The sequence below is a fragment of the Ranitomeya variabilis genome, chromosome 3 (genome assembly GCF_051348905.1).
Source record: "Ranitomeya variabilis isolate aRanVar5 chromosome 3, aRanVar5.hap1, whole genome shotgun sequence".
NCBI classification, from domain to species: domain Eukaryota; kingdom Metazoa; phylum Chordata; class Amphibia; order Anura; family Dendrobatidae; genus Ranitomeya; species Ranitomeya variabilis.
Window position 1 is genome coordinate 39,851,830 of NC_135234.1, and position 17,309 is coordinate 39,869,138.

A 17,309-nucleotide genomic window follows, 5' to 3' on the forward strand; every position below is an offset into this window, starting at 1 on the left:
TCCAAAAACTCTTCAAAAAATGAGCAATCCTGAAGCTTTTTCAATTTGAAAAACTTGTTTTTGAAAACCTTAGGAAAACCCTAACAATTCAAGTTGGAAGTGCTTAACAACTGTAAAACCATAATTTCTGTACTGTATTCTGCAGCTGTCCCTGAATCTCTTCCAGTCTCTTATATTTGTTGCATTGATACTGAATCATGGCTTCCTCTTCCTGATGTAGCATGGATAAAAAATTAATTTTACCTCAAATTGCTACAGTTTTTTAATGTGGTCATTGACTGAATAGCTGATGCAGGTAAAACATGTAAAACGGTGTTTTGCGAATAGAAAACAGACAATAATGTGTCTGAATTTCAAAGCATGGTTTTTAAGGATAAAAAATAAAATGATGCTTTTTCTTGCGCAGTTTGACACTTTCATGATGTGTGAACCCAAACAAGATATTTTATTCCCTAATTTGTGCCTCTTTCCTGCTGCTTTTGAATCTCCATCCACTTATCCTGATTGACAGGTCCTCAGTGCCCCTCCTCCCTGCTGCTGTCGAATCATCTAGTCTAATGACCTGTGCACACGTTGCTGTTTTGTAGCATTTTTGCAGCTTTTTTTTCTGTGCTGATTTGTCAATAAACCTGATCCTAGTACAAATAAAGTGCACGAGATACACGTTGCTTATTTTTATCTCTCAGATTTGGAGCAGATTTAAATCTGCAGCTTGTCAATTTTTTCAGTGTTTTGGCTGCAGATTTCACCCATACTAATGAATGGGAAAAGCACATCAAAGACTCATTAAAAAATACATATATTTTATGCTGTGTTTTTCCTGGCAGCACATTAGAATTTGCAGCAGATTTGCAGCAGATTGTTGTACTACAAATATTGAACTTGTGCACGTTACCTAATTGACAGTTCCTCAGTGTCCCTCCTCTTTGCTGTTGCTTAAATCTCACATTGCTCAGTACAAGCTGCAGCTGTCCATCAGTCTGTGTGAGCAGTGAGAGAATACACTTGGACTCCTGAGCTATATCATCCTATAGCTGGAGCCAAAAAATGCTTTTTTTATATGTCAGGATTTTAGTCTTTTGCTACATCTTTTAACTGCTAAATGAAAAATCTCAGAAACTAAGAAAAAACTAGGGAGAATGCACCAACGTCACGTGCACATAGCCACTGAGCGGAATCTCTCCAAATCCTCCTCCAAATCTCAAAACTCATCAAAATCTTTGAGTCTGCTCAATGTATGCTCCGAAAACTCAGCATAAAGACTCCAAGTGCACACATCATAAGCCTGATATTATGTAAGCAGAACATTCAATTTCCTTGCATAAACCAGGAAAGATTTCAAAACAGGATAAATATGTATTTGACAAGTCCTCCAAGATTCAAAGCTAAAGCAAATGAAACCTCACTTCCAAATAAAACATGTATCATTTCCCTGACACCAAGCGCTTTAGGAGGTTTAATAGTTTACTTTAGGCCACTTTATTGCTGAAAATAAGAATAAACGAAAATAAAAACCCAAAGAAAAATAAAGAAAAACAAAAAAAATGTTATAATGTGTTATATAAGAGTCGTCATAATCAAGAACAGGCATGGGCAATTTTCAAGCAGAACTGAAGTACTCTAGGTGGTTGGGAGATTTAGTTACAATTCTGAGAATCTGTGCACCGTAACAAAAGTCTTGCAGATGTCTCCACCCTTACCTTTTCTTGAATTTATTTATTATTTTGTTTACTTCAATTGCTCGTGATGCCAATTTGACCTACTAGCAAAACTCTTGATATACTGTAGATCACAACCATTGGTGGCTTCCTGTAGTCACATACTGTTTACCAGAGACATCTCCATAATGATTGTACTTAGATGTCGTCTGATGGAACTACTACTCCCATCCGGCTACGTCTTTTGTCACATATAACAGAGAAAGCATGAGCCAATAATGGGAGAATAGTCTCATCATCCGGCGTCTGTGTTGATTTGTAAAAAAAAAAATGAAAACCTTTATATAATTACATACATATTTTCATTCAAAATGCATACTCATTGAATGCCTAATCCCCAATGCCTATGTCTGCTGCAAACAATCTACAGTATATATATAATTGTCTAAGGGTCACTTCCGTCCTTCTGTCTGTCTGTCTGTCACGGATATTCATTGGTCGCGGCCTCTGTCTGTCATGGAAATCCAAGTCGCTGATTGGTCGTGGCAAAACAGCCACGACCAATCAGCGACGGGCACAGTCCGGTGGAAAAATGGCCGCTCCTTCCTCCCCGCAGTCAGTGCCCGCTCCATACTCCCCTCCAGTCAGCCCTCACACAGGGTTAATGGCAGCATTGACCGCGGTGTAACGCACTCAGTTAGCACTGCTATTAACCCTGTGTGACCAAATTTTTACTATTCATGCTGCCTATGCAGCATGAATAGTAAAAAGATCTAATGTTAAAAAAAATAAAAAAAATAAAAAATAGCTATATACTCACCCTCCGTCGGCCCCCGGATCGAAGCGGCCGGTTACCGACGCTTCTCGCGACGCCCCGGTGACCGTTCCATGCATTGTGGTCTCGCGAGATGATGACGTGCAGTCTTGCGAGACCGCTACGTCATCATCTCGCGAGTCCGCAATGCACTCTTCAGACGGGAGCGTGCAAGGAGCATCGGTAACCGGCCACTTCGATCCGGGTCCAACGGAGGGTGAGTATGTAACTATTTTTTATTTTAATTCCTTTTTTTAACAGGGATATGGTGCATACTACGTGACTGGCCAATATAATATGTGGCTCTGTGCTGTATACTACGTGTCTGTGCTGTATACTACGTGGCTCTGTGCTGTATACTACATGTCTGTGCTGTATACTACGTGGCTCTGTGCTGTATACTATGTGGCTGGACAATATTCTATGTGGCTGGGCAATATACTATGTGGCTGGGCAATATACTATGTGGCTGGGCAATATACTATGTGGCTGGGCAATATACTAGTGGCTGGGCAATATACTACGTGGCTGGGCAATATACTATGTGGCTTGGCAATATACTACGCGGCTGGGCAATATACTACGTGGCTGGGCAATATACTATGTGACTGGGCAATATACTACGTGACTGGGCAATATACTAAGTGGCTGGTCAATATACTACGTGGGCTGTGCAATATACTACGTGGACATGCATATTCTAGAATACCCGATGCGTTAGAATCGGGCCACCATCTAGTCAAAAATAATAAACCAGCATATAATTTATCACCTTTCCACCGTAGTCCATTTAATACCGAGTGTACCACATCGATCTCACCCAGCCGCCAATGATTCACTGACAGGAGGTGATCGCTCCCGCAGTGTATCACTGAGTCAACGTGAGAGTTCACCAGAGTTCATCAGCTGATCAGCTCCGGTGCTCTCACATACAGCACCGCTGCATGGGAAAGTTCTCACACAGCGGTAGTGCCGTAAGTGATGAAATTCAGTGAGCTCTCACGGCAGCACAGTGATACACTGTGGGAGCAATTACCTCCTGTCAGTGTTTCGCCGGCGGCTGGGTAGAGTGGTCACTAGGGTTGAGCGAAACGGGTCAGCCATTTTCAGAAGTCGCCGACTTTTGGCAAAGTCGGGTTTCATGAAACCCGACCCGACCCCTGTGTGGGGTCGGCCATGAGGTCGGCGATCTTCTGAATCTGGTATCGGAATTCCGATACCGAGTTCCGATATGTTTGCAATATCGGGAATCGGTATCGGAATCCATATTTAAGTGTAAAATAAAGAATCAAGTCACATGGGCGGTCACGCGACCAATCACAAGCCGCGACGTCATCTAAGGTCCTTCACGCGCTCATTCTTAGGAAGGAAGGCTGCCAGAAAGAAGCAGGGCGCGTCTGAGGGTGAGTATATACCTAATAGGAATATACTCACCCTTGGACGCACCCTGCTTCTTTCTGGCAGCCTTCCTTCCTAAGAATGAGCACGTGAAGGACCTTAGATGACGTCGTGGCTTGTGATTGGTCGCGTGACCGACCATGTGACCGCTCACGTGACCAATCACAAGCCGCGACATCACCACAGGTCATTCACGCGCTCATTCTTAGGAAGGAAGGCTGCCGGTTAGTACCAGGGCGCGTCCGAGGGGGAGTATATCAATATTTTTTATTTTGATTCTTTATTTTACACATTAATATGGATCCCAGGGCCTGAAGGAGAGTTTCCTCTCCTTCAGACCCTGGGAACCATAGTATCCCACTGCACTGCATTGGGTTTCGTGTTTTGGCCGACCCCGACCCCGACTTTTTTATAGGATCGGCCGATTTCACTCAACCCGACTTTTGAGAAAGTCGGGTTTCGTGAAACCCGACCCGATCCTATAAAAATAAAAGTCGCTCAACCCTAGTGGTCACATCTCCCTATATGACTGTTCTACATGTGAGATCTCCATGGGACACTCGGTATTAAATGGACTACGTCAGACAGGATTGTATTATATGTTGGTTTATTATTTTTTTATTGTTTGCAGGGATGAGGGCATCGGGGACTAGGTTTTCAGTAAGTATGGTAAATTTAGATTCAATAAATAAGTCTGTGTGATTATTTCAAATAAAGGACTTTATTCTGGGTGTCTGTGTTTTATACAATATCACTATGGGGTTATTAATGGATAGTTGTCTTATAGACATCTCTCCATTACTAACCTGTGGGCTTGATGTCACCTGACGATACAAAGGTGACATCAACCCCACAAATATGAACCCCACTTGCCACCACTACAGGGCAAGTGGGAAGAGCGAGACTAAGTGCCAGAATTGGCACATCTATAAGATGCCCCATTTCTGGGGTGGCTGAGAGCTGATGTTTTTTGCCTGGAAGTGCCAATATCCTTGGCCCCTTCCCAGGCTATTAATATCAGCCCGCAGCTGGTTCGATTTTATAGGAGGACTCCATGTCAATTTTTTTCTGGGTTTCCCCTGTAAACTAGCCAGTAAAGGCTAAGCAAACAGCTGTGAGTTGATATTAATAGCTTCGGAACCTTTGGCTATTGGCTCCTTCACAGAATATTAACATCATCCCTCAGCTTTCCCTCTGCTGGTTATGAAAATTATGCCGGAGCCCACACAATTATTTTTTAAAATTTTTTTAAAAATAAACAGATATTGCATTTCACGCAGATTTCTGACAGTTGCTGTTATGTTAAAGCATATGTAGGTTAATTATGTTAATGCTTCTCCATAGGCTAGTGACTATGTGTGTATATGAGTCACCCGCCAAGGCCGTAGGGTACTCGGTACCGGGTCCAGCACTTAAAGGGATGTGTCACGGCGGCGGCGATCCGGTCCATGGCCCTGGGCACCCATGTTAAAGGGATGGTCTTAAAAGGGATTTGTGAGATAATAAGAGTTTGTGACTCCATCTGTGGTATTTGGTTAGGGATGACCGATGCTGCTTTAAGGGGTCCACTGGGGTGATGTTATGACAGCTGGGATGGTGTAGCTTCCCACAGGTGAAGCTGGGTCCCCAGGGCTCCTGGTGTAGTAGATGAAGACAGTGAGTGGTGCGATAAAGAATGGAGGACACAGGTTTGCAGTCTCTTTACCTGGTTTACTGATGGTAGCAGGCAGCCCCAGTCCAGGGCACCAGATCACAGGTACAGGCACGGTCTGGCTGGCTTGGAAGCGAGTTCAGAGTCCCCTTTAACCAGGTGGAGTTAAAAGCCTTCCTTTTAGCGTGGTGGTAATGTAGTCGCTTACTGCCTAATGCTTCTGGCAAGGTCCTCTCAGTTCTTTCTGTCCCCCTTTAGGTAGGACTCAAACCTGTATGACAGGTGACTCGAGCCTTTTTACAGTGTCTCTATCATGACCCGGGCTCTATGTGTCACTGTGACTCCTGGGTGTTAGAGTGGACAAATTACATGTAGTCTAGCTGTCTTACCGGTTTCTGCTTTGCCTCCTAAAGTATGACAGAACCTCGGTCTTCCGGTTACCAGTATCTGGGCTCCATCAGGGAGGTAGCACAGTCACTGCTATTCTCCCTTGTTGTCACTCTCCTATGCTTCGCTGTCCGGCATGTTAGCTAAAGGCTGTTCTTCCTTCTGTATCTCTCTATCTAGGAGCTACTGCACCTCAGGCTGTACAGCCCCTCACTTGTCCTTCTGCCTCAGACTGCTCCCGTCTGCTGTCTGGCACCAACTGTCAACTCTTCGTAACTGCCTAGCAACTGCCTAGCAACTAACTCCTCCTCCCGACCAGAGAGAGCAGCTCTCCTGAAGTCGGGTGTAGAGCTCCCCCTTCAGGCCCAGAGTCAGAACGGTGTTGTATGTGCTAATTACCTGTTAAGAGGCATCTTCTATCGCTTCCAAGCGTGACATCACTCTCCCCGTGAGGAAAACAATGCCACTGTGACAACCAGGACCCTGGGGCGTCACATATATGTGACTTTATTTACTATTAATAAGCGTACCTGGCTGAAGAGATTGAACAAGGAAATCACATCACAATTCTTTTTTTTTAATAATATATCTTTATTTAGCTCTATAGATTTACAAAAACGCATGAAAAAAACGCAAAAAACGTGGGTATTATCAGCTGCGTTTTTCTGCCAAGAGATGCAGAAACTTTGCAGAAATTTCTGCAAGCAAATACATGACGTGCGCACATAGTCTTAGGATATTTTGAGCCAAGAAAAAAAAGGTAGGAAAAACACATTTGTATAACAGTACAAAGGTAGAAGTAATTTTGTACAATGATATTTCATTGAATTAAGATAAATCAGAAGGCTTATCTTCTAGGTCTTATCTCAGGAACCTATAGAAGGTGCAGTGCCATTAGGAATTACTGGATGCATCAAGAGCTGATAATAATTGCTTATTTTTGAGCACTTATTTAATCATTTTCTAACTTATCAGGGAATCAGTGCTGAACTGATCAGTAATTACTCTGCCATTATTGAATCCTTCTTAAGCAAAGGCTATTTTTCTCTCTTGTGCTAATCACAGTCTGATCAGAGTTCGATCAGAGGGTGATCAGAGTGTTATCAGATTTTCTCGGAGGTGGTAAGAAAGAAAATTTTTCCACTTTTTCCATTCAGTCTGTCCATGTCATCCGAGTGCTGTCCAATGTTTTTCATGGACTGATAGAATGGTTGAATGGTTGAGTGTGATCCAAATATCGGAGGCAATTCATGTTTGCGAGGCAAAAAATTGGACATGTGCACAGCCTGTCAAAACTACGGATAGCAGTCGTTCAAATTTTATGGTCCTGTGCTCGAACCTTTAGTTGCGTTGATAGCAAAATCATAGGACTGTATTTATTATTGAATTTGGACCTTTTTTTGTCTACAGTAGGTTTTGCAGTTTTCACCTGTTTTTCATTTATGCCTTATTGTGAAAGTGACTAAAAGATAATCCACAAATGATGAATCAGGTCCACAGCGATGTCTAAATTTAGAGACCTTACTATAGATGTGTCCATTCATGCTTTGTGACTGGCTGAAAATATCCCAAAATGTGCTGGTGCAAATTTTACAAGCATTTATAAAAAACATGATTTTTAAAGCCTTTAAAAAAATAAAAATAAACAAACAAGAAGGTGATTTTGTGATACTCTGTCACAAGTTGTCTATGTAATGGTGTATGTCACCCAGGGAAAATAATGGTTATTATTGATGTGTTAGAGGATTAAAGGAGATCGTGTCAAAGATTGGTCAAACTCAAGAGCAAGGGGACAAGCTGCACTAGGAGGAAAGAAAGGGAGTAAAACAATAGACAGATATTGTAGGAAAAAAGGAAAGAATTCAATACATGTAACTTAAATAAGAAAAGGTTGTAGAGGCACGGTCACCATCCTTAACAAGGATTTCTACTACTGGTCAATCCTTTTAAAATACAGTATTTAAAAAAGGCACTCATCTCCTGGACCAGTGCTGCTCCAGCGCATTACGGAGAAATTTGTGTGGTAGTGCCGGATGCAATTAGCCTACAGCCTTAGTCTCCAGTAGTGTGTAATATGGCACCTGTTTTTTTAATTTTTTGGCCAATCTTCGTGAATGGAAACGCACAGCAATTGAGTCTGCAGGGAATTTCAAGAAACTCAAGATCCTTTTCAGATCTATCCACTCATCACTTCTACCCAGTGCTTTTCTAAAGATCAAAGGCAAACTTTTTATAGGGAACTAATGTTACACAAGGAATAAGACTTGGTTAAAATTAGAGCTATCTACCTTTCTTTTAGACTGTGCAAACCAACTGGCAAAGGCTTTCCCTTTTGATAGTCTTCCAAATTCACAGGGTAGACACCTTCAACATGTGGAGAACCCAACAAAGGCTCCATATTTGCTTTTTTGTTCTGAGCTCCCATCTAAATAGACCTAATCATCAGTCAATAGACAATGAATTGGAGCTCTTCATAAAATCATCCAACATTATCAAACCCATATTAAAATCTACATGAAGCCACATATGGTCTAGCTGATATGTTTTGGACTTTCTTTAGTTATGGATAGCCATGTGATAAGAGCCGCAACAATGTGACCAGTATAAATACAGTGGCACCACATTGTAGGATAGGTATAAACATATACATATGAATTAAAAAATAAACAAATGCATAAAATGCTATATAATATAACATAACAGGAGATAATTAGAGATGAACAGAATATCCAGAATTAATTGAGATGCATATTATGGGCATTTGGGCATATGGTGGCTCAGTGGTCTCACAAGGGACAACATCTGAAAGCAGTTTGAATGTTCAGCTGTGTTTGCATGGGTTTCCTACAGGTTCTCCGATTTCCTGCCACAGACATATTATAAAAGACATACAGTATTGTATGGAATTAGATTAGCTCCAGTAGGGACAGTGATGATGTCTATAAAGCAATGTGTTATTAATGGCACTATATCAGTGAGGAAAATAAATATGACAAATAAATAAATCAACATCAGAAGAAATAATACTTTAATATAGGGAGCATAATAGGGCTCAGATAGACTTCAGAGTTTGTCATTTTTCACTATCAGAGTTCTTACAGTTTCATCAGATTTTTTTGGAAGAAAAAATGATCTGATGGAGGTTTCTCAAGCTTCTCCTTTCACACCGTCCATGAAAAATGGACTGCATATGGGTGGAATCCAAGAGTTGTCCAATTTTCTTCACGGACCCATAGATTTACACTGGCAAGTTTTATCCGAGACTCGGATCGTGATTTTTTTTTTAATCACCTGGTTCGCAAACCTACAAGTACATGTTACATCTCATAGACTATGACTATGATATGTATGAGTTCAATCCATGAAAAACGTGACCAGAACTTGTGTGGGAAAAACTGACTGCACGGTATTTGTACACGTTAAGTATTTGGTGCACAAATTTCGGCATCTCTTGGCAGGAAAAATGCACAGGCAAAAATGCACATTTTTCCTGTGTAATTGCTGCGTTTTCACTTGTGTTTATAGAGCAGATTTTTCTCCAGTCATTAGTATGGGTGAAATCTGCAAAAAGGCTGAATTACAACTATAAAAGCTGTTATGACATCCATTTTACGATTCATAAGCACTAATATGAGTTGATTCATCCTTATCAGCTATATCAGATCCCACTGTATTCTGTACCATGCCATTCTGTAATGCTGTAGATAAGCCGCCGATGTATCCTGAAAGATGAGAAAAAGAGGTTAGATTTTTACTCACCCAGGGGCGGTCCCGGTCCAATGGGTCCAATGGGTGTCGTGGTCCGGGGCCTCCCATCTTCTTACGATGACGTCCTCTTCTTCTCTTCACGCTGCAGCAGGCATGCCTTGTCTGCACTGATCACTGCAGTACTTTGCTCTGCCCTCAACAGGGCAGACAAAGTACACCTGCACCGGAGCCGCAGCGTGAAGAGAGGATGAGGACATTTTCCTATGAAGATAGGAGGCCCCGGACCGGACCGCGACGCCCATCGGACCAGAACCGGACCGGGACTGCCCCTGGGTGAGTATAATCTAACCTCTTTTTCTCATCTTTTAGGATACATCGGGGGTTTATCTACAGCATTACAGAATGCTGTAGATAAGCCCCTGATGCTGGTGGGCTTAGCTCACCTTCGATTTTGGGGGTGACAGGTTCCCTTTAAGATTTGCCTTTACTGGAAAAAAGGGGCCTATTCCGACCCTTGACAAACATGCCCAAAGCATTATCCCTTCCCGGTTATCCATTACTCAGCAGAATATATCTTTACTTCGGTTACTACTTTAGTCCGGTGGTGGCGGATTAACACCATTTCATCCAACGCTCATGTCACGCCTCCTGCACCTCCCTCTGGCTCTTTGCATACTTACCTGTCCCGGCGCACCTCTGCCGCTGCTGCCACTTCTGCTGGGTCTTCATCCTGTTCCCGACGTGCGTGTCCAGCTCTGCACGCTCCCGGGGTGTCCGCGTGCCACCTGGCCTCCTCTCTACCTGTCTCCTCGATGGATCCTGGTTCTCGGTGGCGGTGCATGTGCACTTCACCTTCCTGCTCCGGCGGCGCATGCGCATGCGCACTCCCACATGCTTGTCTTCGCTCGCTCCGTTCCACCCCTTCGTGATCCTGGAGGTTGCCTGACTCGGAAGTTCTGCGCTACTCATCCTATATCAGGTAGCCTCTCCCACTGCTCTTTGCCTGATTGTCTATTGTGCTTCACGCTAGCTTCAGGTCCCTTGCTTCCCTGAGCTTTCCTGTTTCTCTACCACTCAGTGCAGTATTTTTGCACTGTCTTGTATCCAGTGCTTCCCTGTCCTGGTACCCCTCAGTAGTACTCTCCATGTGCCTTCTCTCTGTCCCTGTCTGCTCCTTGATCTCCTGTTTCCCAGTCTCTCCTGAGGTTCCTCCCTCCATCCTCCTCTGTCTGTTTTGTATCAGTCCCTCTTGTTATCTCCAGTCTCCGCTTCCCGTTTTTTCCCTCACCTGCCTTTCGTGCTTCTCCTACGTCTTATCCCCGGGTATCAGCATCCGCGACAATAGTCTCCTTTGGGCCTGCCCCTGACGCTCCCTGTATAGGGGTGGTTTACCAGGCCAGCTCAACCTTGGGAGGTTCGTTGTCGCGGTTCTCCAGGTTCACCTTAGGAGTTTCACAAATCCTACAGTTCAGTATTGTGCTTGGTGATGTAAGGCTCTTAACTTTAATACAAATATATTTTTATTCAATTCAGTACTCTACTCTTATCTGGTCTAGTTTCTATATTTTCGAGGCGTTAATTAAGTATTTGGTCTGATCACATTATTTCCATTGAAAAAACATTAAAGGTGATTCAAATGTTTCTTTTAACAATATGCTTATTCAATGTTCTTCTGCCCCGTGAATTTGATGATATAGCACTGGGAATTATGCTACATCTGTGCTGTATCTGGGCTCTATGTGTATTTTACACCTTTGTCTCATATGTCAGCTTGAATAACACTACTAATCTTTTTAGCATATTTTCACGAACCTTACACCGTACTAAAATTAATTTATGCTTTAATTTCTCTAGTGATTGTCTTGAGATCTTCTTACCAAACACAAGAAATGTCTTCTAAGTTGGACAGACATTCCTGCAGATTCAATACTAGTAATTTAATTTAAAAAAAATCACTCACGTTAGACCTCATGTTCATTCATCTCCTTCCCCGAGCAACATACATTTTTATTTTTTACCCTTTGGTTCATTCTAGAACATTTATGACTGTCCAAGATAAACCCCACCGTGGCGTGCAAGCATTAACTTCCATTCAAATTTTATGTTTGCAAACCAAATGACAAGAATCGTGAAGGTCAATTGCTCAAAAATGCTTTAGAACTATTTTTCTGGGCAAGTATAACTACATAATATAAAACATGAAATTCTAGCCTTGCTGTAGAATAAAAGTAAGACAAAACACTGTTATTTTGTCATGCCGATTACCAGACGTGGGGAATTGTGCATTTTGTAATTCATAAAAGAAAAGTAAAATAGAAAAAACTAATTAACAAAGTCTATGTTACTTTAACAAAAATGTGATAAAAGTAGATGTGCAAAATTTCATACTTTCAGAAAAGCCAACAGATTTCTGATATATAACTTTAAAATATATATGAAGTTAGTTTTTCTTTAAAAAAAAAAATAGTAAATTAACTAGACTCTTGTAATTTATACCACCTAACCAGACTACAATTGGAAGTGACCCAAAATACACTTTAAATGTAAAACGGTCTCCATAAAGTCCAAGAATAAATTACTAACTATTCCCTGATGGCTATAGGCAAATGGAAATCTTATATAGTAAGGTGATATTCTATGTGCCTCCCCCTCTCCCTTTACAAATGTCTGAAATAACCTGAAAATATTTAAAGAGCTTTTAAGGGTAAGAAAAAATAAAAATTGGCTTGTTATAGGTGCATTCTGATGCCAAAAAAGTCAAAAGAAAACAAAGATAATTCCACCAGTCCAATGAGGAGGAAGGGGGAAACCATTAAGAGAATTTTGTGAGCAAGTAAAGTGCGTCCAACGGAATGTCTAGCTTTTTTTTTAGATTTTTTTTTGCAGCAGAAATAGTAAATGTGTTTCTATAAAAAGTATATTAGTTCATTTATGATAGCAGTTTTGTTTAATTGTTTTTTTTTTCTGCTGTTTGAAGCTTTATTTAGTTGGTCACGGTGTCATTTTTGACTGGAAATCAGGGACACATCGTCCTGGGTTGTAAAAGGCAATGAAGTTTCAAGATGTTGCTTGATTTAGTGACCATTCTTCTGAATATGCTATTGGTTATTTCTACAGGTAAGTGGATCGTTCACGCAACCCCAGTGTATGGTCCAGGTCACATCTGTCTGGCCATAGACATGAGCTGTGTGAATTTCCTGAGCTTCCAGGTTCACGGGTGCGTTGTTTGATTCATGGGTCTGACGTGAAGTCATCATGCAGCACACAGGTGGCATCTCGACAGCTTGGCTAATCATAAGCAAAACCAAAGAGTATGGAAATTTGCGCAGCTCCTGTCCATGACCGGAAAGCACTGACCTGCATTGTGTACCAGGGTTGCTCAAGGCGATCTACTCATTACTATTGATTTCCATTGAGCAGCTTCTTCTATTGGCTAGAGAACTTCATGGCCTTAAAGAAGAATATTGAATAAAATTGAGAAAATCTGCCAAGATTGTAATTTGGCATATAAATTGAATTTATTGTTCCTTCTTAAAGGGTTTCCCGAACTATTTTACTTTTTTTTTACTGTGGGCCTTAAATCTAAAGCCTGGGAAGTTGGTAACAGGGCAACTACATGCCTGTTCTACCCTTTCCTGGCTCAACAGCAGTCATGGTCTCCATCTTCCCGGCTGCTCTGTAGATGGGGCATGACTACGGATGTTATGCTGGCTGACAGTAGGCTCCCCACAGTTAGAAGCAAACACAATAATCAAAAACACGTTCTTATATCAACGGCTGAGAGCAAAATTCACAGTTAGAGCAGGGAGCCGGCTGTCATTCAGCATGGTGTCGGCAATCACGTACCATCAATAGAGCAGAGAATCCTATTCTCTGTTAATGAGACATCAGCGGAAGTCGTCCCAGATGAAGGCAATAGCCGAAACGTGCGTAGGGTCAGGCACCGTCACCCACCAGAGGTAACTTTTGTAGTTCTTCATACTTCTTTATGAGAATGCTTTTCCACTAGGAATTTTTATGTTTTTTTTTTGTATGTTCTAGTTGTTCTTGTGAAATGTGTTATCTCATCAATCTCTATGTACAACCTCTTTATAATATATGGTGGGTTGTTGGTGCTAAATTTTTGGTTTCCCACTTTTTAATAACCTTGTCTGTTTTTTGGTTGTTTGTTAATAAATGTTTTTATTATGATTGATTGTTGCATACATTTTTTCTCTATCTGATTTACCGTCTGCTCTGTAGATGGAGCATGACTGAGGACGTTATGCTGACTGACAGTAGGCTCCCCACAGTTGGAGCAGGGAGCCGGCTGTCATTCAGCATGGTGTCGGCACTCATGTACCATCAATAGAGCAGAGAGGCCGATTTGCTGTTAATGAGACATCAGCAGAAGTCGCTGAATAGCCAGCAAATGCAGTCTGTGACCACTCTCTTCCAGCAGATATTGGCGCTGAGCACACCAGGCCGGTAGGTAGCAATGACCGGCCTGTTAGTGTTTAGGCCCATATTAAAGAAATGAAATAGTCCTGGATAACTCCTTAAACTCTGTAGTCTTTCCAGACCACAAAGCAAAATAAACATATAGTGTAAAAAAAAACCATTCACACTCACCTCGCCTCTTACCTTTTCAAGCACTGTTGCTTGTTGCTTGTTGCTTTTCAAGCACCCATTGGCTCTCTGATCTGTATGACCTCTTCTTTCTTCCTTCTTCTGGCATGACATCCTTTTCAGCTTTTGACTTCATGATGCATATAGTGAAATTGTGATGTAATGATGTGCGCCAGCCTAGGTGATAAGAACATCTTGGTTAACGCAAGTCATGATGTCATGACGTGCTTTTTGACATCAGAATCTTACTCGAAAATGACATTCCTGTGCCAATGGAATGGGGAAAAAAAGTGGCTGACTGGAGAGTGAGTGGCAGCAGGACAGATGACCTGAGAGGTATTCATTATTTTTTTAACGCTTTCATATACAATGAACTATTTGCAACAGATCTCTTTGCATTCTGACACTGCGACAACCAGTAGACAGCTTATCAATATAGAGACTAGTGATGAGTGAATGTGCTCAGATAACGTCTTGTCTGAGCATGCTCGGGTGTTATCCGAGCACCTGTGAGTGCTCGTATATTATGTTTCAGGCCCTGCGGTTGCTTGATTTGTGGCTGTTAAACATCCTCAATAGTGATGAGCGAGTATACTCGTTGCTCGGGTTTTCCGGTGGTCTCTGAGTACTTGTGACTAGGGTTGAGCGAAACGGATCGGTCATTTTCAAAAGTCGCCGACTTTTGGCAAAGTCGGGTTTCGTGAAACCCGACCCGACCCCAGCGTGGGATCGGCCACACGGTCGGCGATTTTCGCGCCTAAGTTGCGTTTCGTATGACGCTTTCCCCGCCATTTTTTTCAGCCAATGAAGGAGTGTGTGCAGCGTGATGACATGGGTTTCGGCTCGCTTTGTGCAGCGTCACAAGGGGTAAAACCGCCATCTTAACGTTTGGGATATATCGATTCCCACAGTGAAACACAAATTTTGCAGGGACAGAGGAGAGAGAGAGAGAGAGAGAGAGAGAAAAAAAAAAATCAATCTTGACTTGCATTGGGTTTCGTGTTTCGGTCGGCCCCCCGACTTTTCACAATAATCAGCCGATTTCACACGATCCGACTTTCGAGACAGTCGGGTTTCACGAAACCCGACTCGATCCTAAAAAAGCAAAAGTCGCTCAACCCTACTTGTGACTGCTCAGAGATTTAGTTTTTGTTGACGCAGCTGCAAGATTTGCGGCTGCCAGACAACCTGAGTACATGTGGGGGTTGCCTGGTTCCTAGGGAATCCCCACATGTAATCAAGCTGTCTAGCAGCTGTAAATCATTCAGCTGCGGTGACGAAAACTGAATCTCTGAGCACTAACACATACTCAGAGACCACCCGAGCATGCTTGGGAAAACCCAAGCAATGAGTATACTTGCTCATCACTAATCCTCAATACATGTGGGGAATGCCTGTGAATAAAACCCAAGCGTTCTCAGATAAGACATTATCCGAGCACATTCGCTCATCACTAAAGACTCTTCTTTTATTCTAAAATGGACTGCCTCTGTAAAAGAACACAAAACTTAGAAATGAATGTTCAAATTAAACATTTTCTCCATAATCCTGATACTGTTCCATTTTAAACTGGTGGCTGATTGAGACTCCATTGTTTCATACCAGGCGACACAGCACAGTGAAGAAGAATAGGGGACATGGCTGACGTCCTGAGACACAGAGAAAATATCTTTTTATATTTGTTAGTTTGCCTTATAATATGAGACAAAATGGAATTAAAAACAAAAAGGATGAGATTTAGGCTAAGTTCTCACAATGATTATTTGGTGCATCTTTTCTGCTGCATGTTTTCTTGCACAAAAAAAGTTGCGTCTTACAGTTCCAGCAATGTGGATGGGAGTTATAGAAATATTCATGACCAATGGGCATTTTCTACTCTGATGAAACTGACCTGGGGTAAAATTTTGTAATTTGCAACACGTCAATTTCTCTTGCGGGAATTATCTGTTTTATTTGCAGACTTTCCCTAAAGAATTGCATGAGATGTGAAAAATCTGCAGATAAAAATGCATGTATCCTGCATATGACTTTATCAATAAACTTATTACAATGCAAAATAAAAGTTAGTTTCCAAAACAAAGCAGTTTTATTTAAAACATGACAAACCAAAGATAGTCAAAAACCGCAGTGTAAAAATAGAATTAAACTTACCGGTAATTCGGTTTCTAGGAATCTTACACGACGGCATATGGAGGTTGTCTCTTTGCCCTAATGGGGAACAGGAAACACAGAGAGGTTAAAAGGACCTCCCACCTCCCACCTGCCAGTGACTTACAACTGAGACCATAGCACTGGTTTACCTTCTGAATCCCAGAAATAATCCAGGAATATATAGAGGGTGGGAAATTAGCGCCGTCGTGGAAGGTTCCTAGAAACCGAATTACCGGTAAGTTTAATTCTATTTTCTCTAGTCACCTTTCACGACGGCATATGGAGGAATACCAACTAATTTGGCACTAGGGAGGGACAACGGCCTGGAGAACTTTATGGCCAAAGACTAAGTCCTTATTGGATAATACATCCAATCTATAATGTTTGGAGAAGGTATGGAGAGAGGACCACGTTGCTGCCCTGCAGATCTGCTCCGGAGACGCGCCTGCTCTTTCTGCCCAGGAAACTGACGTAGATCTGGTTGAGTGGGCCTTGATCCCTACCGGAGGTAGTTTATTTTGAGCAAGGTAAGATTGTGTTATAGCTTTTTTAATCCATGTAGCAATGGTACTTTTGGCTACTTTCTTCCCCTTACTTTGTCCTGAGAGATGGACAAAAAGGTTATGATCAACTCTAAGAGCGCGGGTTTGATCCAAGTAATGTAGCAGAATACGCCGAACATCAAGAGTGTTGAATTTTCTTTCTTCCGAGTTTGCAGGTATATTGCAAAAAGTTGGTAGAACAATCTCTTGGGAACGATGGAATTCAGAGACCACTTTTGGAAGGAAAGAAGGATCAAGCCGAAGCACTATTGAATCTTCTCTAACCAGTAGATAAGGTTCTCTTATCGATAAGGCCTGTAATTCACCCACTCTTCTAGCCGAAGTTATAGCTACCAAAAAAATAGTTTTATAAGCAAGATTTTGTGGGGAAC